This window comes from Octopus bimaculoides, chromosome 3 (genome assembly GCF_046866305.1).
Source record: "Octopus bimaculoides isolate indiv1 chromosome 3, ASM4686630v1, whole genome shotgun sequence".
NCBI lineage: Eukaryota > Metazoa > Mollusca > Cephalopoda > Octopoda > Octopodidae > Octopus > Octopus bimaculoides.
The window spans coordinates 112,107,599-112,132,616 of record NC_142930.1 but is presented as its reverse complement, the minus strand read 5'-3'; positions in this window follow the sequence as shown (position 1 = coordinate 112,132,616).

Genomic DNA, 25,018 nt, shown 5'->3' with positions numbered 1-25,018 from the left:
ATATATATATATATATATATATATATATATATATATAGATAGATAGATAAATAGATTCGTAGGTTGATAGGTAGGGTGATAGATGAATAGATATATTACCCCATATATTGCATATAATCAGGAGCGAGCCTTGTTGCTGGGTTTTGTTGTTTGTGAGCGCTTTCGAATCAAAGATTCTTCATTATGCTTTTTCCATTTTCCTTTGGTTGTTAGGTTAGTAGTCATGAAAGCTGCAAATGTGATTCCAGGTGTCTAGTTCATTACGGTGGTTCAGGTTAGGTATTATTCTCTTAATGAAGTCTCTCACTGACAGCATTAGCCCACTTGATCGTATTAGAGAGAAAAATTACAGTTTGCTAAAAAAGAATGTATTGCAAATTTCTAGTTTCGCTGTAAGGCAGCGAGATGGTAGTATCGTTAGAACACCGGGCAAAATGCTTAACGGAATTTCGTCCTGTCTTTACGGTCAGAGTTCAAATTTTTCCGAGGCTGACTTCGCCTTTCATCCTTTCTCGGACGATGAAATAACTGTCATTTGAGGGATGGCACGGAGTAATCGGTTTACTCATTCCCCAATTTTGCTGGCTTTGTGCCAACAGTTTTAAACCAATATTACTAGTTCTGATTTCGTCTGTTTTTACGTTCTGAGTTCAATTTCCGCCGAAGTCGACTTTCTCTTTCATCCATTTGGGAAGGCGGTGAGCTGGCAGAATTGTTAGCAGGCCGGGCGAAATGTTTAGCGGTATTTCGTCTGCCATTACGTTCTGAGTTCAAATTCCGCCGAGGTCGACTTTGCCTTTCATCCTGACATGGTCGATCAAATAAGTACCAGTTACATACTGAACGATGTAATCGACTTAATCCCTTTGTCCGTCCTTGTTTTACCAATCTATGTTTAGCCCCCTATGGGCAATAGAGAAATAACTATTACTACTTCTGATTTCGTCTGCCTTTACATCTGAGTTCAAATTCCGCCGAGGTCAATTTTGCCTGTATCTTTTCGGGGTTAAGATAAGTACCAGCTGCGTACTGAAACCATCTATATACCACTTTGAGCATGATCTTGTAAATCGGAGAGAGAGAGAGAGAGAGAATGTACTTTGCTATCATGTGTTTATTCCCTCCCTGCCTGTGGTTACCATGGTCTTTTCCGTAGGCTTTTCTTTCTACGGATAAATTTAAACTTGCTTGTTACACTTTTAAATTTTCTTCTATGATACACGATCGCTTTTGAAGCTTTTTTTTTTCTTTCCTTTTTTCTCACGATCCCTTTTGATCGTAATATTATCCTCTTTTTGTACTAAATTCTTTTTAGCGTTCACGAATTTCGTAATTTGTTGATTGCTACAAGCATACAGGAAGCCGAAATTCTTGGATAAACTGTTATTCTGAAAACATAACGTCCTGAATCACAGCGCAAGAAAAGCGCAAGAAATTATAATTTCCGCTTCCATTTTGAAGAGCAGATTAACACTGAGCACTCTACAGACGCGAGTAAACTTAACATAGTTCTCAAAGAGATTCCATGTGACACAGCATCTGACAAGGCTGGCCCTTGTAAATACAAGTTGTACTCATTTTATCAAATTGAATGGAGTGGAGCAACGTGAAATAATGTCTCCATAACACACACACATACTTTAAAACCTCTCGCTTATAACCTTTGCGTCTGAATTTTGATGGTTCTCTTGAAATCAGCCACAGAATCAGCTTTGAGTACTAGTTCATAAAAATTCGTAAATGTCAATTCGTCGGTGACGACGATGCGGGTTCCAGTTGAGCTGATCAGCAGAACAACCGGCTCACTGTATTGACACTGAGCACTACACAGACACGAGTAATCTTAACATAATTCACACAGAGATTCCGTGGGACACAGCACCTGAGAAGACTAGCCCTTGTAAGTACAGGTACAACTCATTTTATCAAGTTGGTTGGATTGGAGCAACATGAAATTAAGTCTCCATTACGCGTCTCCGGGTATCGAACTCACGACTTTGAAATAGAGAACCGAATACTCTGACCATTTAGTCACGCAACATACTTTTACAGAAGTTGCTAAGAACTTTTCAACTCCACTTCTGAAGCCTGGAAAATTATAATAAACTGCAGAAAAATGAGAATCAAGGACTGATCGACGCTTTTATTCATCTTGAAATTAATCAATGAACTTCTTGCTTACTCTAATTCTTCTGAAGGCATCACTAAACATATCGAATGGCCTAATGCTTTAAATTAGCCAAAGAAATACACACAAGCGTGTACACACACTCGCGAGCATATATACGCACACACAAACACACACACACACGTTTACATATTTATATACATAGCTACATACATAACTATATGTATATATATATATATATTCATATGCATATAAAAGCATACGCACACACACACACACACACACACACACACATATATATATATGTGTATGTGTGTATATATATATATATATATATATATATATATATATATATATGTATGTGTGTATATATATATATATATAAATATATATATATATATATATATATATATATATATATATATATATATATATATATATATATATATATATACATATATATATATGTGTACGTATAGATTTACATATATATTTGTATATATGAAATACACAGAAAATGAAATGCCATGTAAATTTTTATTCCCGCTGATTCCGACTTTTCTTTCTATATTTTCCTTTGTTCATTTATTCATTTATTTGTCAATTTCTTTCCTTCTTTCCCCCCTTTTCTATCTGCTCTCGTTCTTTCGCTCCTTCTTTAGAAAAAAAAAGTCAGTTTAATATAGATTGGACCACGAAAAGAAATATCACATCTAAAACGAACCATATCTAAGCTACAACAAATGGGTTTTATTAGATCTACTCAAAATATGAGTTTTACCTTGATTGTATTCTTGCTGTTTATGTTTTACTTTTGCCCGTTGACTTTCTTATTGCTGCTATTGTAGTGATATTTATTTTCGTTGTTGTTTTTGTTACTACTGTCGTATCTGTCGGTATGTTTATTGTCATTTTCTTTTTGTTATGGAAATTATTGAAAGAGGTTATTTTGAAGGTTGTGAAGTAATAATTTCTAATAATCCAAAATGTTCAATGTAAAAGAAAATTCTTTATCATTGTTGCGTTACTGCTGACGTTGATGATGGTGAAGATAATCATTGTGGTGGTGGTGCAGCTGCTGGTGGTGCTGCTGCTGGTGTTGCTGTTGGTGGTGGTGATGGGGATGATGAAGCTAAATATGTTGATGATGTTGTTGTCGCTGGTGTTGATGATATTAAAGATGAGGATGGTGATGGTAATGATGGTAACAACGATGATGCTTGTGGTGATGAGGATGGCGAAGATGAGGCTGATAATAATGACATAATGATGATGTGGTGGTTATGTTGCTGTTGATTTATGATGATGATGATGATGATGATGATGATGATGATGATGATGATGATGACGATAGAAAAAAATCAGAAAAGAAAGGAAATACAATTAAATGGCCAAAATAAGAACAGAGTCACATTGAAAGATGAATAAAACATTATTAAAAATTCGGTATCCAGAGGCCGCCACTAAAGTCTGGGCGGAATTTGAACTCAGAAAGTAAAGACCGATGATGCCTTTCTTGTGTTAGACATGGAATAGATGACCAAGGCAGAAGAGATGTTTATTTTAGATGGGATGATTTGGAGATAATTCATTCGGAGCCAACTAGCAGGAAGCCTAGATTCTTCAAAATAAGCCAAACGGCAGGAGATCTGGGATTAGATTAAGAGCGGTGTAGCTGGATAATATCCATACTCTCAGTTGGTCACGCTTGCTAATCCAACCTGAGGGTGTGATGGTAGTTGCTTCTGATAGAACCATATAAGTAGATTCAATAGAAAAACACGATACGGAACTGAATGTCTGTTTTGTATTTGAGATAAATTTCTTTCAGTCAAGCAGACGGCTTTGATAGGAAGTCTAGTATGTTTGTGAGCATATCAGCATCACGTTTCATGTATGAGAGATAATTTGATTATGATAAGATTTGATCTCAGATCTATGATTTATAAGTAGCTGATATAAGCTACAACGTCCACTTCTGTAACGTCAGTGTACATACTTTTGTTAATTTGATGATTGTGAGAAAAAACATTTAAAAGAACGCAGAGATAAAGAAGTAAAACTCTACCAAAAGCTCCTTCTAACTTTCTCGTCTGTTCCACCTACTTTCAATTTGATAAGTATTGCTAAAATATAAATTAGATTGGAATTTTGAAAACAGCGAATGCCGATAGTTTCACTAACCTTATAAAACAGGTACGGATTACCTACATATTGGAATAGAAACATTAAGTATGGCAGACGATATACCTGACGTAAGCATAGTGAATTATATAGAGTAGAGGAAATGATAAGAAATCAATGAAAACTAATTCAAGATGTAGTTTTAATTTACTGTTGTTACATATTCCACAATATTTCAATTATAATACACTTAAAATTAAGAAAAGCATGAAAGTCACATAATACCATTTTACAAGTTCATACCTACCTACCTACCTACCTACCTACTTACATACATATATGCATACATACACTCACACACACACAAACACACATATGCTAATGCAAGTCTCGGACCTTTAACACAATTGATAAATCAATGTATCTAAAGTAAGTTATTGGATGGTTAATACAAAATGCATAGCGATGCAGATCGAAAGAGAAGTGTATTAACTTAAGAATGGAACAGATTAAATGCTATGGCAACTGTACACTGAATCATACCATCGTATGTAAGAGACAGAGTTAAGTATATAGGTATCTACACACACACACACACACACACACACACACACACACACACACACACACATATATATGTGTATCTGTATATGCATATATATATATATATATTATATATATATATATATATATATATATATATATATATATATATATATATATATATATATATATATGTATATATATATATACATACACCTAATAATAATGATAACAGAAGATGGAATAACAACAAAAAAAGATGGTATGAGCACACGCCAGAAAAGGTCGCAGAAAACGAGAAAGCAACCAAACTCTGGAATATGCCAATACACACAGATAGAGACATTAAGGCCAATATACATGAAACACAAATAGCAAGTGGTGTTCCACGGGGCACTGTCTTATGGCCACTGCTCTTCATAGTGGCCCTCTCAGACATGCCCTCAGCTGCTCAGATAGTCATCCTTGCAAACTATGCACATGACACAACAGTCTCTCAGACAGTACAATATCCAGGAAATATTGCGTATTTGCAACGAGAGTTGGGCGAAATATAATGTGGGCTGAGGACAACAACATGCAGTTAGTTATTAAACTGCATGGAAAATTCCAGGCCCTGCACTACCAGCACACAGAGCTGAAAGACATCCAGACAAGATACACTGGCCAGAGAGAAATTTCAATCCCTGAGTCAAAATCACCGCGTGACCTGGACATTGACATGCGCAATGATGCATCTTTCCAGGTTCATATTATCAATTTTGTAATAAAATGCAGACGGCAAGCTGGATGGATCCTCTGAGCTTTCAAAACAAAGAGAAAAGGAGACAATGATAGTGCTTTAGAGAGCAGCCGCTTGGATTAATTCTCCCAGCTATGGTCACCACAATATATAAAATAAACGACTGGACTCGAAGCAATGCAACGAAACTACGTAAAGAAAGTCGTCTCAATGCACCGTATCAACGACTGAGATAGACTGAAAGAACTAAACCTCTTCTCCCTAGAATGAGGGCGAGAAAGATGTGCAGTGATATACATCTGGAAACTCCTGGAAAGCATTGGAAAGCATTGTACCAAACTTTGGTTTTGAAAGTCACACGAACAAAAGAACGGTGCGCCACTGCACAGTGCCAAATATCCCAGCATCACCATCAAACTACAGGACCAGATGATGAAAGAGCTTAGGTTTCAAGAGACCATAGCTCTTTAATATCATTCCAAAATACCCGAAAAAGCTGCATGGTATGAATGTAGGTGTCTTCAAAACAGAACTGGATCTCTTCTTGTCAAGGGTTTTCAGATGAGCCTACTTCACGAAGGAAACACAGATGAGTTCAGCAGCATCAAACTCCTTCATTCACCAAATGCCACATATGGGAGGAGTTTTCAAATAATGGTGTAACTCAGTCAACGGTGGTGCCCCAGCATGACCGCAGCTTTGAAGCTGAAAGCATTTTAAGATTTCAAGATTTATAAATATGTGTGTGTATGTATATATATGTATATGTATATCATATATATACCAAAAGAAGTAAATGGAATTCAAACAGTAATGCAGTACGTCCGTTTCAAGTGGCTCCATTAAATTGAACAATTACATCAATTTAAGTACTGCTCAATCTTCAGCTTATATAAATTAGTTTTGTCAGTGTATTTACTGCGCTGATATCCTGTCCAGGATCGCACGAGAAGTTGTTTAGGCGGGCTATTTAAGCTAGTCGTGTGCATACGTGCATATATATGTATGTATACGTCCGTATATGAAAGTATACTGTTTATATGCATGTATTTGTATTTATGTACTTGAGTATATTTCACTGATGAAGGCAGAGCATTTATGCAAAGCCAGAAATCCAGGATTTGAAATTATCTTATTATTTTTACTGGTTTATTTGGTCTTCGTCTTCGCTAATCGTGCCTTGCGGACATTTATTGTGGTTTTGGAGTCAGATTTTGACTGCTACTTTTTCAGCGTGGTGGTATCTCTTGATACTCTGTATTATAATTTATATATATATATATATATATATATATATATATATATATATATATATATATATATATATATATATATATATTTGAAGGTTTGGAGGTGATGTACAGAAATTATATAGAAAAAAATTAATTAAGGTACTCAGAAACCTGGATGTTTGTACATTTACAGATTTTTATTAATGTCACTCACACACACATATATATATATATATATTGTGAAATTTAATTTAATTTTGATAAATTAAATTGAATTTTTCCCTGTAAATTTGGAATTTTTTCCCTATTCTTCTTCTTCTTCTTCTTCTTCTTCTTCTTCTTCTTCTTCTTCTTCTTCTTCTTCTTCTTCTTCTTCTTCTTCTTCTTCTTCTTCTTCTTCTTCTTCTTCTTCTTCTTCTTCTTCTTATTATTATTATTATTATTATTATTATTATTATTATTATTATTATTATTATTATCATAATAATAATAATATTAATAATAATAATATATATATATATATATATATATATATATATATATATATATATATATATATATATATATATACACATACATACATATATATGTAAAATCGAAAATTACATATAATCAGATGAAACCGAAAATCGTTATGCCTTCTTTAAACCCACTGAGATATCTAACATTGTCATAATATGCCATGGGAAAATCTACTGAAATTCTATAAAACTCTTCGCTACACAAACCCTACATATTAATTCTGATAGTTATGCTGAAGAGCAAACCTAGCTAACGACTGTCACCTCGACAAACATATTTCACATTTAATAACCATAAAATTATCTGTGACGACAAATTGTTAGATAAACCAACATTAGTAAAATCGATATAAGTATTATTTGTATATACCTATTACACAATGTTTTATCAAAACTTACGGTCATATCATACCAAATGTTTTGGAATGGTTCCAATTCTGTTACTGATTACTTGAAATTTATCAGTAATAAATATTGCATAAAATTTCTATAATTAGAGATAAATGATTACTCGACTTTTGTTATCAAACCATTACTTATTCATCTACTTAAGTTCGGTATGTCAGTCACAGATATTACGGACTCCGAAACAGAACATTTTCTACACACACACATTTTATAATGAACTACGGCCAATATATACCGTCAGACAAGAATTCACCATCTCCTTCAGTGTTAGTTTGTGCGCGACCAAGTCTTGTGAAATTAGTAATTGCAAAGTATAATATGAAATTTTTATCCTAAGTCTGTTTTCAACTACATTATAAAAGCTATTTATCGAGACCATACCCTTTTCTTTCTCTATAATTATAGCACAATAAACTCGTAGGTATCTATATTGTCAAGCTAAAGACATATTAAATTACAATCCACTATATATGTATTTACCTTACGAGTATTATTATTAATGATCTAGTTAAAATGTATTTGTCAGCTCTATCCATTTCCAAACAAATTTTCACTGATCCATGTAAATATTGCCTCTACAGAAACTCATTCAAATAGAAAATTTTGTATGCTGGAGGTAGCAGATTAACTGAAACCCATAGAAATATGGAAATGAAAACTACATCTTTTAATTTCACGGTAGCTTACCAATTAATAAGAAATTGCTTCCAAATACTTTCAAAACATTTCTCCTAAAGTATAAAAAAATTTCATTGGAGATACTTGATTTTGGAAACGTGAGAAAGACGACTGCATAGCTATAGCAGAATACTTGTAATATTTAATTTGCCACAAATAACACTCGTGTTACTCAAAGCAGGAGAACTTTGTGTCTATGCACCACACAAGCGACGCCAATGTGTCTTGACATGAAAATCTTTGTATATCTGATTTATTCTCAGGTAGTAAAATATATTCTATCTGTTTATAAAATGGACTATCACCAAATGTTACAAAAATAGTATCTTATAGCAACTATCAAAATGAATCATATCTAACCTGAAAAACTGAATTGAATTTATACCCATTATATTATTATTATTATTATTATTATTATTATTATTATTATTATTATTAGCAGAGCTTACAGGAGCTACCAAGATGTTCATGTCAAGATACAGGACGAATCTGTGTGAGGTAATTAGAATGAAACGGTAAGTCTACGAGTAACTGCTGTGCTATTCACAGCAAAGCAAATATTACATATTCTATGCTATACGTATTAAGTTGCCTTTCTCCCGTTTGTATAAAAAACATGGCAACACACACACATATGTATATATATTTATATATACATACATATAAATATGCTTATATACATACATGCATCCAGCCATTTATCGATCCATTCATACACAGAAACACACACACACATACGCTCGCGCACATATGCACACATATACACAGCATAAAATATGAATAGGAGTTATTTTAATATATGTTTTATAAGTCGGTTCTCTACAGTGTGAAGCGGAAATTTTTGAAATAGGTTTCAATCTATTTTAAGTGAAAAATTAACTTATACTTACAAATCAAATAGACCGTAATATTTCAGAATAAATTTCGAATTTCCGTTGTGATTAATGAATAGACTATATTTTAATTGATGCCAATACCGAGACTTTTCAAAAATCTTTAAACAGCTAACAAAGCAATCATAGAAAATTCAAAATGGCTGAAACCAAATCACAGTCTACACCTTTAATGTAATTTCTTTTCTTATACAGTATATCGGAAAGTTAAATTTAAGAACGTAAGTCATAACAGAATTCAGTTTCAACAAGCACAATGATTTCTAAGAAAATAAACCTCTCAAGGTAGATAATCACGTAAAAGAAAATGAAATAAAACAAGTGCACTCAGAGAGTGCAAACCTCCGACAACGTAACACCAATGTCTTCTCAACGATTAGCCAGAGGTAATTTTTAAAATGAGAATATCTGAAATAAACTCGACTGCTCTCACACACGACAATGCTAAAAATGAACCCGACTGCTCTCAAAAACTTAAGTAAAAAACAAAAAAACAGTTAAAATAATCCAGAATCCTTGTCCGGTACCGGTTCAATCCCAAAATCTAATCTGTCTTTGTGCATGTATGTATGTATGTTTGTGTGTGCATGCATGTTTGTGAGTGTGTGTCTATGTATGTTTGTATGTGTGTAAATATGTTTATATGCGTGTGTATATGCGTGTGTATGTATGTGTGTATGTGTATGCATGTATAGTTGTATGTGTATAAGATAATCTGATACTCCATTGAGGAAAGAAAACTTCGAATGAGCCGTCCTTGTTTTCTTTGTATCGTCTGTCTGAATGTTTTGTTGTCTCATATATATATATATATGTATATATATATATATATATACATATATATATATATATATATATATATATATATATATATATATATATATATATATATATAACATAATAGGGTAAAAATTCGATAGTAATTAATATCAATTTAATACTAGGAAACTAGCACATTAAAAGAACCAGCTCTTAACTCTTTTACTCTTTTACTTGTTTCAGTCATATGACTGCGGCCATGCTGGAGCACCGCTTTTAGTAGAGAAAATCGACCCCGGGACTTATTCTTTGTAAGCCTAGTACTTATTCTATCGGTCTCTTTTTTGCCGAACCGCTAAGTTACGGGGACGTAAACACACCACCATCGGTTGTCAAGCGATGTTGGGGGGGGGGACAAACATATATACATATATATATATATACATATATACGACGGGCTTCTTTCAGTTTCCGTATACCAAATCCACTCACAAAGATTTGGTTGGCCCGAGGCTATAGTAGAAGACACTTGCCCAAGGTACCACGCAGTGGGAATGAACCCAGAACCATGTGGTTCGTAAGCAAGCTACTTACACACACAAATACACACACACACACAATCATATATATATATATATATATATATATATATATATAGTCGCACATACATACATACATACATGCATGTAGGACACTTCTCAGTCATGCCTTTCCCGGGAATATCCCTTCCCATATCAAACCGAGTCTGTTTTAGCGCCGTACTGAGACAACGCAAAGTTGTCAACGAAATTAAAGAGAAAGAACATTTGCAAAAGCTCATCGTTAAGACTACAGTAACAATTCAAAGCGCCTGCGTTGTCACGCTGAAGCTAGTTGAGAATTATGTCAAAGTTCCAGGTGTTTGGGGAACATTTAGTTATTTACATATGAATTCAATGAATAAATAATTCTATTAAGCAAACAACTTCATTTTATCATTTTATCGGAAGGAAAATCCATCATACACACAGACGTATTAACACGCATAAGTACACGCATAGACACGCACAAACACACAAACACACACACACACACACACACACACACACACACGCACATACACACACACACACACATACACACACAGTGTGTGTGGACAAACAAAAGTAACATTCAATGTATTTGGCTGCAGTTGCGTATGTGTTTAGTCAGTTTGACTCAGCTACTGACTTCTTAAAGACTCCTTGGGGCGTAGAACATGTTTTACGAACACACACACACACACACACGCACACACGCACACACACGCACGCACACGCACACACACACATACACAAACACACACACAAACACACACACAAACACACAGACACAGACACACGTATATACGTATGTATGAATGCATATATGTATATCTATCTATCTATCTATCTATCTATCTAGCTATCTGTCTGTCGGTCTGTCTGTCTATCTATCTATCTATCTATCTATCTATCTATCTATCTATCTAACTATCTATCTATCTGTCTGTCTGTCTGTCTGTCTGTCTGTTTGTCTGTCTGCTTGTTTGTCTGTTTGTCTATCTGTTTTACCGACTGTTTCTCTGTCTTGCCATCTATCTATCTATCTATCTATCTATCTATCTATCTATCTATCTATCTATCTCCTTCTCTCTCTCCCTCTCTCTCTCTCTCTATATATATATATACACACACACGTACTTTCGAACATACATACATACGTACATACATAAATACATACATAAAGTTTTACATTTGTCAATATTATATTTCAGCTGCTGATTTGTCTTTTGTCAGTGATATTTTCGATCTACAACACCTCCTCATAGGTGGATGCAAATCTTACAGAACCGCTTAATTACATTCGGGTTTCCTTTAAGAAAATCTCCAGTTGCTTATCTAACAAATATGCTTTTAATTGAATTATGTTTCTATCTTATATATTGAATTTTCTATAACATTTTAATTAAAAATATCTTCATGAAATTAAATTAAAATGAAAGAAATTGAATATGCCATAGTATATATAAAGTGTTTACCCCTATAAACACTCTTCAACATGCACACACACATACACACACACACATACACTCAGAGGTGCATATGATGGGAAGCTGGAAAAACGCTGCTCCTCTAAATAGAAACCTAACCTGTCAATGTGGTTTTGTGGCACGAAGCAAAGCAGGCCATGCCGTCCACTCAAGAAAAGACATAGTAAATGTTCCACAACAATTCAAGCAAATTTAGCCCTCGATTTCCAGTTGTCAAAAGATTTGCCAGGTACAAGCTGGCCTCAAATGACCCGTTCGTGTCCATACTACATGATTACAGCTTTATCTTACTGAACACTCTTTTGTCGTTCATAACCAGAGAATCCATCATATGTGTGTGTATATGTGTGTGTGTATGTGTGTGTGTGTGTGTGTGTGTGTGTGTATGAATATTCGTTCTCTACAAGAGAATCCATCACATGTGTGTGTATATATAAATACTCTTTCACAAGAGAACCCATTATCTATGTGTGTACATATATATATATATGTATATACATAATATAATATAGGATAAATTCTTTATAAGAATTTATCAAGTAGTCATCGTGAAAAAACCTCATAATGAAAAAATAACGAAAAATTTCGTAATGTAAAGATTCATCGTTTCTCCATAGATATATTTAAATATATATAAAAAGGGCATTAACTGTGTATTAATACCTCACGCTATCGAGGGACTAAATAAGTAAAAAAACTACCAAAAATAAGTAACATATTTACCGAAAGCGAGGGAATGCAACTTTTCAAATTTTATCTCTTAAAAACATTTAACTCAAATAAGTTTTTTGACTTATTTAGTCCCTCGATAGCGTGAGGTATTAATACACAGTTAATGCCCTTTTTATATATATGTATATACATATATATATGAATACACACACATATATACATTTATACACACACACACACGCTCTCACACACAAACACACTCACACATATTTATATTTATAATAAGGGCACACGAGGCGCCTACCTGCTAGAAACTGGAGTTTTAACCCTCAGATAAACACCAATAACATAGAACAATTCAACAGAAAACAGCAGTTGTCGGGCGAACGGGTTAAGAAGTTTAAAATACTATCACAGCTTAATGCTATATAGTTTGGCATTTTGATAAACTTGCGTCATGATTTCGAGTCCTGGCGAAAATGCCTTAACTCTCTTCAGCAAGTTTTACCGAGTGTAATATATCAACTCATCACGTTGAAGCCTGCTGGCATTCTGAATTGGTTTGATCCAAAATCAGAACAGCTTCAATGTAAATATATTAGTAAGGAGTAAATATTCAAAAGAGAATATTCATATAGATATTATTATTGTTATTATTGTATGCGGTAATTATAAACAATTGATAATAAGAACAACACTTATATAGGTGGTTGCAGGCATTTAATAGCGTTAGATAGATATAGAATTTAAATATATATTTATCTTAAGGGCACCCGAGGCGCATGCTCAATCTCTCTCCCCCTCTCTCTCTCTGTATATATATATATATATGTGTGTGTGTGTGTATATATATATATATATATATATATATATATATATATATATATGTACAATTAAACATTGAGAGAGGCATTATGCCGGTAATAAACACACGCACAAGGTTCAGTCCTTTATTAATTTATAAATAGTATTTACTTTTTTGTTAAATCATTTCATTGCACTCTTGCAATCACTAAAAAACGAAACACTGTTTATAAATTAATAAAAGACTGAACCAGTGCGTGTGTTTATTACCGGCATAATACCTGTCCCAAGGTTTAATTGTATTTCCTTCAACACACGTATCCACATCAAGAATCTTGCACACGAAATACACATACGAAATATATATACGTAAGTAGGATAAAATTATTATTAAATGATTTATCATTGGCCAACATATAAAAATACTATAATGGTTAATTTATATTAAAATTATAATAAGGGTGTTGAATGATTTCAACACCAGTCTGCTAGAAATAGACCCCAAGTGGTCTATCTATCTATCTATCTATCTATCTATCTATCTATCTATGTAGTCTAAGTGGTTCATTGACCATTTAGGGTCTGTTTCTAGCAGGCTGGTGTTGTAATCATTCAACACCCTTATGATTATATATATATATATATATATATGTATATATGTGCGTGTGTCCATGTGTGTATGTGTGTGAGTGTGTGTGTATGTGTGTGTATGTGTGTGTGTGTGTGTGTGTGTGTGTGTGTGTAGATAGATAAATAGGTAAATATGTTTCTTTACTGGCCACACGGGGCTAAACACAGAGGGGACAAAATACAAAGTAGAGCTTTTCTTTTTGGAAACAGAACAAAAAAAGAGGGGGGAGAATCTATGAACCTACGTATCTCTCTCTCTCTCTCTCTCTCTCTCTCTCTCTCTCTCTCTCTCTCTCTCTCTATCTATCTATCTATCTATCTACATCCACGCACTACACCACCGAAACCCATCAAAATAGTTCACATCACACAAACGCAGCACCACACACTCAAAACCCTCTTTCCGAATGCGGTTGGGGGGTTCCAAAAATATTTATCAAAGAAACTCTTCAAAAACCTCATCCAAGATACTTCAAAAGAAGAGGAAGCTAAAACTTTCGAACCGAGTAAGTAACCTTCTCTCTTGTCTCTTTTACTGTCGTGTATGAAACACAAATTTCGACTTCAACTATGCCTAAATTAGGTTGTGTAAATGTACGTGGCTTGCGTCAGCTTGGAAGCAAGGTTACCTTCTAAATGACATCAAGTCACAGAACATAGAAATCATAGCTATCAGTGAAACCAGACTCAGTAACCCGCGGGCCCTCAAGTCCATGTTTGGTGGACATTTCGACATTTATTTTTCTCCCTGTCGCCAAACATGGGTGGTGGTGGTACCGCGGTGCTTTTTCAGAAGAGTCTGAACCTAAAAGTAAGGCTAATATTCCTAGACCCGGAGGGTAGGCTGGTTGTCTTGGACGTCGATGGCACAAACGGGTGTGCTTTCCGTCTGGTGGCAGTGTATGCACCGTCCTTAACGAGTCGGGCGGATTTCCTTAGACGTCTAGAGGTTTTCCTGGGAACGTCACGACCTTTACTCTTAGTAGGGGACTGGAACGCTACCTTGGACACGCATATAGACTATGTGGGAGTGGATAGGAGTAGAAGGGGATGTAAGTGCCTCAAAGACCTGCTCAGACGTTTCCATTTGTCTGACAGGTTTCCATTTTCCTGACCATCCGAACGTGCCAACGTGGACTTGGACAAACCGCGTCGGATCGTCGAGATCGTATCTAGATAGAGTTCTATGTAGGACAGCGGATAGAGATAGTGTAGGATGTCCACAATTTAAAATAGTCAGCTACACAGATCACAAGTTTGTGACGTGTACGCTCGACTTAGATAAGACACATAGGCAGGGTCCGGGTTACTGGAAACTGAACGCTTCGCTCTTAGCGCGGCAGGTTTACAGGAACCGGATTAGCGAATTAATTAAGAGGGCGTTAACAGGAGCCATCGTTAACAACCGCTGGTGGTTTGCCCTGAAAATGGCAATTAAATCGGAATCTATTAGGTTTAGTAAAGAACTAGCGATAGATCGAAATAGAGTAGATGGAGACTTAGTTAAGAAACTAGAAGAGGCACTTACAACTGGCAGGGCAACGAACGTTTTGGCTGCGAGGATGGCCCTCGACCAACACCTCAACGCCAAACACGAAGGTTGCGTCGTCAGAGCTAAAATGCGTTCCTTAAGGAACGAAGGGATCGAAGCTGCGCGAGAAGCCCGGGTGGCGGAGGCGCAACGCGGTAACAGAGCCACCATTCGGTCTCTAATCGATGAACAGGGATGTAGTTTGCTCGAACCCGAAAGGATGTTTGGGGCCGTTCAACAGCACTTTGCTCGACTGTTCGGTGCGAGCGGTGGGTCGGAACGCAGAATGGACTTCACTGCCTTTCTGACCGGCCTGCCGCGGCTCTCGGCGGGAGAGGCAGAGTGTTGTGAGGGTCCCATCACAGCTGCTGAAGTAAGGGATGCTATGGCGGGCTGCGCGAGGGATAAGTCGCCTGGATTGGATGGTCTACCCTACGAGCTGTATTGCCAAATGCCAGACTTGTTTGGCGACCTCTTGGCATCAGTCTACTGCAACTGGCAACAAAACGGGAGAATTCCCGGTTTCGTGAGCCGAGGTGCAATGACATTGCTGAAGAAAGACCCAAACAAGGGGAATTTTATAGATAATTTCAGGCCCATCACTCTGCTCAACGCAGATTTGAAAATTTTGGCCAAAGTAATAGCCGAGAGGTTGGCGCTTGTCATCGATAAACTGGTCGACAGGGCGCAAACATGCGCCGTGCCGGGCAGAAGTATCCATGACAACCTCCACCTCATGCGCTACATCATGGACAGGGTAGTTAAGGGTCCTGGCATGGGTGGGGCGCTGATCAATTTAGATCAATCTAAAGCCTTCGATAGGGTCGACCATCGATACCTGGCGGCCGTCCTGAGGGCAGCTGGCTTTGGTCCCGTCTTCCGCGGTTGGATCGCTGCCTTGTATAGCGGCATCCGATCGGTAATTCGGGTAAACGGTCACCTGTCAAAACCGTTCGACATCACGCGTTCGGTCCGTGAGGGATGTCCCCTGTCGGCGCTTCTGTATGTATTGACGCTCGAACCACTACTGCGGAAGCTGGCGACACTGAGGGGTATCCCACGAGAGCTAGGTTGCGGGACGAGCGTGTCTGCATATGCGGACGATGTCACCGTCATGGTGTCGAGCGAAAAGCACGTCGAGATGCTAGGCGAGACACTTAAAGAATACGAAACGGTGACAGGAGCAAAAATTAACCCGGAAAAGTCAGTGGGTTTGTTACTCGGCACCTGGAGAAGCAAGCCCATACCGTCCAACAGTGACTCCGTAGTGGGACGCTGGACGGACGGACCGGTTAAACTTCTCGGGGTCTGGTTCAGTCCGGACCTCCAAATGGATAAGAACTGGGACGAGATCACCAGTAGAGTGATCAAACTCAGCCAAACATGGGCTGAGAGAAAGTTATCTCTAAAAGGCCGGGCGGAGGTGGCTAATGTGTATATCGCATCAGTCATCGATTACCGCCTGACCGTCGTGCCTTGTCCCGATGCCACCATCACGAAACTAGAACGCATACTTTTCCGCTTTCTGTGGAAGGGTGGCGTTCCGATGGTGAGGCGATCCATTTGCTGTCAACAACCGTTACGTGGAGGACTGGGGATGCCGTGGTTAATGATGCGCAGACATGCGCTGAGACTGCGGCATCTCTGGAACTTCATTGACGACGGTGAACAGGTGTGGGCGCCGTTTGTGACGCACGCCTTCCCGCAGCTCGTCTCACTCACCGAACTGCAAACATGGATCAGGAAGAGACCGAAACTGGGCGATTGGCACCGCGAGTGTCGCCAAGCTCTACAACAGCTCTGCCGTCCGGGATCAAACTTGTGCAACTTCCAAACGACCAATGCGTTCTATAGAGGACTAGTGGAGGGGAGGTCTGACGACACTCTCGGGGCAAACCTGGGTATCGACGAGAAATTCCTAACCCGCCTTTTCAAGACGACGTTCGGGTCGGGGCCTATGGATAATTTCCAGAGATCCCTGGCTTGGCAATGCTATCGAGACGCACTACCAGTTCGAGAGAAGATCTACAGACACGGTTCGAAAGAAGATCTACTGACACGGTTCGAAAACTAGACATGCGCTGAGACTGCGGCATCTCTGGAACTTCATTGACGACGGTGAACAGGTGTGGGCGCCGTTTGTGACGCACGCCTTCCCGCAGCTCGTCTCACTCACCGAACTGCAAACATGGATCAGGAAGAGACCGAAACTGGGCGATTGGCACCGCGAGTGTCGCCAAGCTCTACAACAGCTCTGCCGTCCGGGATCAAACTTGTGCAACTTCCAAACGACCAATGCGTTCTATAGAGGACTAGTGGAGGGGAGGTCTGACGACACTCTCGGGGCAAACCTGGGTATCGACGAGAAATTCCTAACCCGCCTTTTCAAGACGACGTTCGGGCCGTGGCCTATGGATAATTTCCAGAGATCCCTGGCTTGGCAATGCTATCGAGACGCACTACCAGTTCGAGAGAAGATCTACAGACACGGTTCGAAAGAAGATCTACAGACACGGTTCGAAAACCAGACATGCGCTGAGACTGCGGCATCTCGAGATGCGGTCAGAGCGACGAAACCGTTCTGCACGCACTCGTGCCGTGTCCAGATATTTCAGAGCTGTGGACCTTCGTCGAACGGCTGTTGTCGCGTGTGGGACGAGCCCACTTATCAGCCGAGTCTATCGTGAATATTGTTCCGCCACCTTCCTTTAAACGGGAAGGAAAAACGGTTTTTGTAACACTGATAGCTATGGCAAAAGAATGCGTGTGGTGGACCCGTTTGAAAGGTCTACAAACAAACACTTTCCTCTCTGGTCAGTCCCTCGTCAACTTTTTCAAGTACCACTTGAAAAGGAGGATGAGGATAGAGAGGAAAGTGTTGTCGAATGAAAGTTTCAATAAAAAATGGGTAAACATGGCAAGAATGGTAAGAATGAAAGACGACACCGTTTTAAGCATAGACTTGTAACAAAAAGAAACAAAAAGAGAGAAGGTACTTACTTTAATGTACCTTTAAAAAAAAAAGCCTGAGGTGACCGTGGTCTTTTCCGTAAGCTTTTCTCTCCACGGATAAACCTAATCTGTTCCCCGTTTTTTACATCGACTGTGATACACGATCCCTATTGTTCGACCCCCCCCCCCCGCGTTTTTCTTTTTTTTTTCCCGCGATCCCTTTTGGTCGAAATTATCCCCCCCCCAAGAAAAGCTCTACTTTGTAATTTGTCCATTTTCTGTATTTAGCCCTGTGTGGCTATAATAAAAATCTATCTATCTATCTATCTATCTATCTATCTATCTATCTATCTATCTATCTATGTGTGGGACGAGTCAGCTAATCAACCGAGTCTATCATGAATATTTTTGCGCCTCTTTCCTTGAAACGGGAAGGAGGAAACAATTTCATCGTACTTGTGGTTATGACGAAAGAATGTGTATGGTGGACGCGTCTGAAAAATCTAGAGACAAACATTTTCCTTTCTGGTGAATCTCTCATCAACTTCTTCAAGTATCACTTGAAAAACAAGGTGACAGTGATGGGTGAATGTAGCAAGGATGGCCTGTGTGAATGACAGAGCCAGCTTGAGCATAATCCTATGAACCAGAAAACGAAAGGACAAAGGCGAGTCACTTACTGTAATGTGTTTTTTTTTTTTTGCATGACAATATTGTCCAAGCTTACCGTGGTCTTTTCCGTAGGCTTTTCTTTCCACGGCTAAACGTAATCTGTTTCCCCTTTTTACATTATGACATTTCTGTGAAACACGATCCCTATTGATCGGCCTTTTTTTTTTTCTCACGATCCATTTTGATCGAGTTCTACCCCTCTTCTATATATATATATATATATATATATATATATATATGTGTGTGTGTGTATATATATACATACATACATATATATATATATATGGGAGAATATACAAATAATAACAACAGACGAGGACAGGTGGTGTAAATAACAAAAGTATATATTAGTATGACTCTCGGGAATACGGAAAGTCTTTGACGTTTCGAGCTACGCTCTTCAACAGAAAGAATACGGAGACAAGGAGAAAAACACGAAGAAAAAAAATTGAATAGGTGTTCAGTCAACGGTCAATCATGAAAATGGCCGATCATAATAATGGCCGATCATAACAATGGCTGACCGGAAGTTAGAAATTCTTATTTCAGGAGAGCTAAGAAAGGGGGAGATAACAAACGGTGATCGGGAACGAGGGGCTGTGTGTGGGAGGTAGAATGCTGGTGTTCTTGACGTATGTAGTGTGAAAATGGGGAAGGGAGAAAGGGAGAAAGTAGTTGGTCAGTTGTAGTGTGTGCATGGTGTGATGCGAGGGTATTGGTGTGGTGTGACGTGAGGGTGTTGGGAGGTGGGGAAGGCATGGGTGGAGTGTGGGTTAGGCTGAGGGTGGGGTAGAGGTAGGGGTCTGTGGGTAGGGTGGGGTATGTGGGTAGGGGTGGGTGGTGGGTGTAAGGAATTGGATGGGGTGGAGTGGGAAGGTAGAGTAGGAGTGTGTTGGGGTGTGGTGGGATGGGCTTATGAGGGGGTGTTGACGAGGAGGGAGAAGGGGAAGGGGAAGGGGGATGTAAGAGAGGGGGAAAATGAGTATGGGAGGGGAGAGGAAGAGAGGGTGGGTATAAGAGAGGGAAGGTGGATTGAGAGAGGCGGAAGGTGGGTATGGGGGGAGAGAAAGAGGGGAAGGTGGGTATGGGGGGAGAAAGAGAGGAAGAGAAAGAGAGGAAGAGAAAGAGAGGAAGAGAAAGAGAGGAAGAGAAAGAGAGTGAGAGAGAGGGAAGAGGGGTATGGGGGGGGAGAAAGAGAGGAAGAGAGAGTGAGAGAGAGGGGAAGAGAGTGAGAGAGTAAGGGTGAGAGAGTAAGAGAGTAAGAGTGTGGAGAGTAGGAGAGTAAGAGTGTAGACGGTAAGAGTGAGAGAGGAGGGAGTACGAGAGAAGAGAGTGAGAGAGAGTAAGAGAGAGGAGAGAAAGAGTAGGGGTGAAGAGAAGTGGGAGTGGACAGAAGTATGAAGAGAGGTGAAGAGACGTACAAAGAAGTAGGAATCGGAGCAGGAGGTGGGGGAGGGGGGAGAGATGGGTGGTAGGAGGGAGGGGGGGAGAGAGACAGGAGGCGGGGGTTAGATGAAGAGTGGAGGGGAGTTGAGCCCATGTGGCGCAAAGGAGCGAAGATAGAAGATTAATCCCTGTTCACGGCGCAAACGGGAGTCCGGATGGCCCCTGTGCATGGACAATCCAAACACAGACAGGTGTTGTCGCAAGGAGTGGCCGGCAGAACGGAAGTGGCGTGACACCGGGGTGTCATTGCCGACGTTGATATCTCGGAGGTGTTCCGCGAATCGGTCGGCCAGGCGGCGCCCCGTTTGTCCGATGTACATAGATTGGCAGAGAGAGCAGGAGAGGCAATATATGATGTTGGTAGACGTGCAGGTGAAGGAGTCGGTGATGCGATAGGGTCGGTGATGGGTGCTGGTGAGGAGGGTGGTGTTGGAGAGGTAAGGGAAAGTGCGGCAGCGTGGGCGGGAGCAGGGGAACGAGCCAGGTTGGGAGGTTGGGTTGGGGAAGAAGCTGTGGACCAAGAGGTCCCGTAGGTTGTGGGCTCGTTTGAAGGAGGGGTGGGGTCGATTAGGGAAGATGTGGGAGGTGGAGGGGTCGGACTGGAGGCGCCGAAAAGCTCGGAGAATGGAGCGTTGGAGGGGTAGGGTGGTGGGATGGTAGGTGAGGGGAAAAGGGAGGCGGGAAACGGCAGGGCGGGTTCGGGGGGAGAGAGCAGATGCACGGTCCACAGAACGTGCTCTGGCAAGGGTGGTGTGGATGGTGGTGGGTGGATATCCACGCAGGCTAAAGTGGTGAGCCATGAGTTGAGACTGAGTCTCAAAGTCATGGCTGTCGCTACAAAGTCTGCGTAGACGGAGGAATTGGGAATAGGGGATGGAAAGTTTTGTGTATCTAGGGTGGGAGGAGGAGAAGTTGAGATAGGAGTGTGAGTCTGTGTGTTTGTAGTGGATGGAGGTGCTAAGGGCGGAGTGGAGGATGCTGACCGAAATGTCGAGAAAGGGGACAGAGGTGTCAGAGACAGTACAGGAGAAGTGGAGGGCAGGATGGAAAGACTGAACGAAAGAGAGGAACGAGTCAAGATGTTCGCGGGAGTGTGAGGTGGCACCGATACAGTCGTCGATATACCGACCGTATAGTTCGGGAGTAGGACCAGTGAAACTGGAGAATATTTGGGCCTCAACATAACCAACGAAGAGGTTCGCGTAGTTGGGGCCCATTCTCGTCCCCATGGCCACTCCCGAGGGTTGCTGGTAGATATCTCCCGCGAACGAGAAGCAGTTGAGAGATAGGACAAGTTCGGCCGGACGAATGAGTGTGGAGGTGTCGGGTTGTGGGTTGGGGCGTTGGTCTAGAAAAAACTTCAGGGCACGCAGCCCCTCATATATATATATATATATATATATATATAATACATCTGTTTTGAATAGTTTTATTTATTTATTTTTGCCGATGTGAAATTTGTATTACTTCACACTCAGTTTTTTTTTGTTTTTGCTTAATATATCTATTCTACTCAAACTTTATTATTGAAGCAATTCATGGCATTGATTACAGCCTTATTGAAAAATTTTCATTACGTAGTTACTTTTAGTTTCATATATTTAATTTCCAATAATTTTCTTTCAAAATTTTCACTGAACTGAAATTCATATTTCCTTGTATCACGTTTAAAATTATTATCTATGTTTAATATATATTTTTCAGGTATGTTTAATCAGTGAAGTGATAGAAACCATGTACGTGTATAAAATTTATTATTTGTTTACAATTTCATTTAGCAATTATTTCTAGGACGCATATTTAATGTTAAAATAAAATAAAATAAATGTGTATCTAATATATATATATATATATATATATATATATATATATATATATATATATATATATATATATATATATATATATATATATATATATATATGCATGTATGTATATATATATATATATATATATATATATATATATATATATATATATATATATGCATGTATGTATGTATGTATTTATGTATGATGGACTCTCCAGTAGTTTCAACGAATGGGGCTCCGACAATGTACTCTTTCTTTGTCAGTCGTAATGCTTATGTCTAATGTGCTGCAAGGAAGAGGATTCCATCTCAATGCAGGTGGTATAATCGCAGCTCCTTTTTTCCCATGCCTTGAACTCCGAAGCCTGTTAATGTTGATTGCAACAAAGTTTCTAATACCATTTTGATACAACGATTTCCATATGTGTATGTATAATTACAAATATATATATATATTAGACAGAATGAGATAACAAAGCCAAGGCTGTGAAGAGTTTTCAGGACATTTATAATGAAATACTCTTACAGCTGTTTCTGGGATATTATGGATATCCCTTCATCAGAGACGGTGTGAGAAGGTTAATTAGAGGGAAATAAGGGAATGAAAGTAGAAATAAGATATATAGAAATATTATCCGAGGAAAATGGTGTAAAGAAGTGGTAAAAATGTGTCCTTTACATGGTGTGTAAGTTCCAATAGCAGTTCGTATTTAGTCATTTTAAAGTATGGAGCCGTAGAATCAATGTTGCTAATTCGAAAAAGATTTGTGGTGACCATAGCTCTCACATATATATATATATATATATATATATATAAAGAGAGAGAGAGAGAGAGAGAGAGAGAGAGAGAGAGATAGTTAAAGAGATAGATACATACATATATACATCTATTCATTCATAGATGCATACATACATACATACATACATACATACATATACGCAGTAAATGTACATACATGTTTTGTACAAAAAATTCGATCGGTTTTTGTCGAAACTGCAGTCCAAGCACTCGAATAAGTAACTAATTTCCGTCTGTCCCTTGCGCATGCGTACTGTTAGGCACTTTGACATTTCAACATATTTCAAAGCAAGTGGCATTGTAGCAAATTGCATTTTGTGTTCTTGCGATCACCTTGCAAATGGAGATCCAAACAAACCATATCGACACTCCATGCTATTTTTGTATGCTATGTATGTATGTATGTATGTATCTGCCAATTTGTCTATCAAAATTTCATACGTAGAGGTATCAGAAAATTCAGCCAATAATATTTTGATAATCTATTTGAATTTGGTCCTTATTAAGTTACATCTCTCTCAAGAAATAGTTCAGTATTTTAGCCTTTTCCATTACTCTTTCAGTATATATATATATATATATATATATATATGTCTGATGCTACAGTTTCAAGTGCTCTTTTAAATTCTGGCAATATTTCCTAGTATACATACATGTTTCTATGTGTATTCATAGATATGGGAGTATATATTTGCGTATAGACGTTAAAATGATGATTAGTAGCTTAATAATTAGCATTATTGCCTTAGATGTCATACCAATTAATACTAATAACTGCCACGAAAAAAAATTAGTTTCTTATTAAAGTAAATATTCCGGATAGGATGTGAGTTCATGGAGAAAGCTGACTTTCATGTGTTGACCTCGGTATCAATAATAACTGCGTTGACTAAGTAATTTGTATCTCTATAATTATGTGGAGAAGTGTATTTGAGTGTATATATATGTTTGTGTCCTCCTGTTTGTGTGCGTGTGTGTATGCGTGAGATTTGTATGTATTTGATGTGCATTATATGTGCCCATATATGTATATATATATATATATATATATATATATATATATATATATATATATATATATATGCCATACACATATACTGTATACGTATAGATATTCACATCTCTCCATTATATCTTCATATGTATATGTGTTTATGTATATGTATGTATGTATCTATGCATGTGTATCTAATATATATGTCTAATTATGTATATATGCTCCCTCTATGATTTTATATTTATTCATACGTATAGTAATATGAATAGGTATTTCTCTTAGTTTTCTGTATCATTGTCTTTCTCCTCTAATAGATTGTCTTTGCGTCGTCCTCTTTAAATATATACATACAAAAATACATACATAGATACACGCACACACATATACATATGTGTGTTTATGCGTTTGTAATATATATATATATATATATATATATATATATATATATATATATATATATATATATATATATATATATATATATATAATGAGAGATTTTGTTCTCTTGCGAACTAACAGAATAGGGACGATGAGTAAGTGCCATAGTTGGTCGATCGTCAGGTTCCATTATCACAGCTAAGGCTGGATCTAGAACTTACTCAGTCGTGAATAAACAGAGAATACACT